Below are 4,967 nucleotides of genomic sequence, written 5' to 3' on the forward strand. Positions count from 1 at the left end.
TATATATATATATATATATATATATATATATAGATATAATATATAGTATCTAAGCATATTTCTGTTTCTATGTAGAGATGAATCTGTTATGCCAAGATTATTTGACTAGGATTCACTGAAACAGAATAGGACCCAGAAGTCAGTAGAATTTCACTAGTAAATGGGAGCTGAAAGGTATTTTAATTGGGTAGATCCATATACCACTTGATAAAAAGTTGGCACCACCTCTACAGTAAAGGAATATAAGTCACTGATCTTCTGATTTATCACTAACCTGAAAATCAAGGAACGTGGAAGTTAATCAACATTTTTTTTTTGGAAAAATTTTATTTAAGGGGGCAGCTGGGTAGCTTAGTGGATTGAGAGCCAGGCCTAGAGACAGGAGGTCCTAGTTCAAGTCTGGCCTCAGACACTTCCCAGCTGTGTGACCCTGGGCAAGTCACTTGACCCCCATTGCCTACCCTTACCACTCTCGTGCCTTGGAACCAATACACAGTATTGACTCCAAGACAGAAGGTAAGGGTTTAAATTTTTTTTTAATTTTTATTTAATTAATTGATTTAGAATATTTTTCCATGGTTACACGATTCATGTTCTTCCCATCCCCTCATCCACCCACCTCCCGTAGCCAACAAGCAATTCCACTGGGTTTTACATGTGTGATCAAGACCTATTTCTATATTATTAATATTTGCATTAGGGTGATCGCTTAGAATCTACATCCCCAATCATATCGACCCATATGATCAAGCAGTTGTTTTTCTTCTGTGTTTCTACTTCCACAGTTCTTTCTCTGGATGAATCAACATTTCTTCATAGCAGTCAGACAAGCATGCAAATACCACTGGGGTGAGAATGGAGATCACTGCTGACTAAATACATGCACATTTAAAATTTTTAAAATTTGTTTACTTTAAAATTTTACTTTTTTCTAGATTACATGTTACAATTTTTAATTCATTTTCTGACATTCTGTGATCCATGTTCTCTTCCTCTCTCCCACTCTCTCCTTCCCAAGAAGGCAAGTAATATGATATATGTTGTACATATGTTATCTTACAATACATATTTTCATGTTCATCATGTTGTGAAACAAGGCACATATTGCTTACACTAGAGAAAAATTCATGGAGGAAATAAAGTGAAGATGGTATGTTTCCATCTGCATTTGGACACCATCTGTTTCCTTTTTGGTGTTGGATAGCTTTTTTTTTTTTTAAATCATGAATCCCTTGGAGTTGTCCTGGATTCTTGCCTTGTTGATAATAGTTAAGCCATTCACAATTGATCACCATATATTATTGTGGTCACCAGGTACAGCATTCTCCTGGTTCTGCTCACTTCACTTTGCATCACTTCATATAAATCTTTCCAGGCATGCACACATGTTTTTAATGCCAGAAAATCCAGCATGGAACTGATTGCAAAGATGCATGTGTAAGCACAGGGTCAGCTGTCATTTTACAGACAGTCTATACTTTGATGGAAGTAGAAGAACTAAAACAATCCTGATTTCTCTTTGCTCTGGAAGACTTTATTACTTTGTATTCCCAAAGGAGTTTCTTTAGTAATACACACTGGGCTTGAGGGACAACACAACTTTGATTTATTCATTTTTTTTCGCTGAGATTATAAAATATGCCCCCTTGGAGTTGGGTGGTTATGTGATGTCATCCAGGAGGAAAAGGAGCAATCATCATTGCTGGAAACATTCACAGGAGCTTCCTACTGTACCATCTCTAATCTACCTTGAGCCACACATTCCAGCATGAGGGTGTCCAGTTATTTTTTTTTCCAGTGGAAGTGAATTATTTATTTTAAAATTAATTAATTAATTTAGAATATTTTTCCATGGTTACATGATTCATGATTTTTTCCTACCCCCTTTTCCCTCCCCACTCTCTGAGCTGAAAAGCAATTCCACTGGGAAATTATATATGCATCATGGTTCAAAACCTATTTCCATATTATTCATATTTGCAGTAGAGTACTCTTTTAATGTCAATATCCCAATCATATTCCCTAACAAACCACATGATCAATCATATGTTTTTCTTCTGCATTTCTACTCCCACAGTTTTTTCTCTGGATGTTGTCCAGTTATTCTTAAGGTTTGCTACTTTCTCTCCTAAGCAACTTATCCTCCTTCCAGTTCTTTCCTCCAGAGCTTTAATGTTACTTTTTTTTTAATCTTTTATTTAATTTATTCTAGGTATTCATGTAGTCCTTGTGGAAAAACCATTTTTTCCACCTTTAAAAGTCTCTATTTACAATTGTTATGGAGTTATTTTTTCCTTCTTTTTGGAGCTCTCTAAATTGGTAATGTTTTTTTTCTTTTTAAACTGGGCAGTGTCTCTTTTGATTTATTCATCTTGCCAGCTTTAGCTCCTCATTTGGGGCTTTGTGCACACTGCTGCTATTTAAGATGGGGTTGTAGCCTGCGTTTTAACTTGCCCTAGGTACCCTTGGTTCCTGCACTGACCTGGGTTAGTGATCTTTGAGGTTCAGTGTGCTAAATATTCAAGGTTTTTAGACAATGTGCTAGGGATCTCAGAACCCCTGGGTCTGGGATCTAATTCCTAAGGTTTCCAAAGTCTCCACTTGAGGATTTTCTGACTACTCTGGGGTCTTCTATTCTTGCTTCTGGCTACACATTCATAGGCTACACTTAGCCTTGGGCCATCTCTGGTCATGTGGGTAGCCTGCCCTGTGCATAACAGCGATAATAATGATAATGGCAAAATGGTAAAATAATGATGGTCCAAAACAAATTTAAGGATAATCTCTTTGCCACACCAAATCATCTCCAAACTACATGGAATGAAAAGGTTTCAAAACATAGAGACCTAGCAAAAGAAATTAAAAACTATCCATTATCATCATCATGATCAACTAAGAGATTAACTACATCCCAATACAAGGTCAATGTCATCCAAATTGTCCTGTGTCCTACTGAAGTTGCTCTAAAGATGTTTTCAGTAAGTTTACAAAAGGTGAATTTATACACCAACATTTAAACTCAGTTACAAAATGCAGTTATTTTACATACCTGTGCAACAATCTATAGCATATAAAACATAAGAGAATTTTAGAAGAGTGATTCATCCTAGGACTGTTTCAAGGGGGAAAGGAAGAAGCAGTTACTCATTGCCTACTATGTGTCAGGCAATGTGATAAACATCTTACAAATCTTATCTCATATCCCAACAACCTTGAGATGTAGATGATACTGTTATATTCATTTCCTAGTTGAGGAAACATGACAGAATGAGGTTTGGTGACTTGCTCAGGATCACATAGCTAGGTACTATCTGAGGCCAAATTTGAATCCAGGTCTTTTTGACTTCACACCCTGCTCTCTGGGCACCATGGCACCTCTTAGCTACCTAGGTAAACTACACTGAAAAATATGAGAACAAAGTGAATGATAAATATTATTCTCTGAGGGTTATTATTGTCTCTTAGTTGTAGGCAGCACAATATAGTAGATAAAGAACTGTTTTCTCAGACACTTCATAGCTGTGTGACCTTGGGCAAGTCACTTGACCCCCATTGCCTACTCTTGCCACTCTTCTGCCTTGGAGCCAATACACAATATTGGCTCCAAGACAGAAGGTAAGGGTTTAAAAAAAAAAAGAAATTTTCTGAGTTAGAAAGATCTGTGTTCAAGTTCTGCTTTCTGATATATACTAATTGTGTGAACTTGGAACAAATTATGTCCCTGGTAATACCCTTGGTAACTCCCTGAAATGGAGGTGTTGCTCTTCATTTGCAGAGTAAGTTCCTTGCCAGGAGTACCCTTCATTGATGAAATCATAGTTCTGGTAAAAAAACAACAACCCTTTACATTTATATTTACATATACATGTAAATATATATAAATTTATATGTACATATAAATGTATAAATATGAATATTTATATAAAATTTCTTGAAGATTGAGATGAATCCACTGAATAAAAATATATGCTACCTGTTGTTATTGATGAGTAGAAATGTATATGGTTACTGATGAATGAAAGATATAAATGAAAGATTTATTCATTAATAACAATATATTTTGCTATTAATCTCATTCTTCTCATGTTTTTCAGTGAAGTTCAGATTGAAACACTCCTTGGACAATTCATTATCTTCCTATTCTTTTACATTTAATGTTTTCTAGACTTTTGCATATGTGAATAAGTCGATGCAATCAATGAAAGTATTGGGATGATGAGTCAGCTGGGTGGTGCAGTAGATAGATAACAAGTCTGGAGTCAGGAAGACCCAAGTTCAAATATGGTCTCAGACAGTTACCAGCTGTGTGACCCTGGGCAAATCACTTAGCCCTATTTGCCTCATTTGCCTCATCTGTAAAATTGGCTGGAAAGGGAAATGGCAACCCACTCTAATATCTTTAATTAGGGAAAATCCAAAGAGGGACACAAAAAGTGTCTGACTCAACTGAAACTGCTGAACAAACAGCTATTGGGATGTTAGCTCACCCTCTGTTGGTTGATGATGATGATGATGATGATGATGATGTAGGGTATAATGTTAGAGAGCCAGTCTTGAAGTTAATGAGAGCTGGGTTCAAGACTCATTTTTGCCATATACTAACTGTGGAGTCTCTTAACTACTAAGTAAGTGTACCTGGCAATTCTCTAAAATCAAGTGGCCAAAAAAAGATGCTAAACTTCTGTGTAGTTAAAAGAAGTTTCCTTACCCAGGAGTTGCCTATACCAATAAAATCTCAAGTCTAGTTCCTACCCGCTAAATTATTATTTAAGGTACATTAGAAGAGGCTAGTATGCCTGTGAAATGAATTCTGAACTTGAAAAATGAAAATTCAGTTCAAAAGGATCAGCACAGAGTTGGTTATGTATGAGGTAAAGGATTTTGTGTGAATGTGTGTGTGTCTTCTCAGGTAGAGGAAAGGTAGGGTTTGCAGAGGAGACAGAGGCGAGCTTTGTGTACAGTGAGCA

This window comes from Gracilinanus agilis, chromosome 4, assembly GCF_016433145.1.
Source record: "Gracilinanus agilis isolate LMUSP501 chromosome 4, AgileGrace, whole genome shotgun sequence".
Taxonomy (NCBI): Eukaryota; Metazoa; Chordata; class Mammalia; order Didelphimorphia; family Didelphidae; genus Gracilinanus; species Gracilinanus agilis.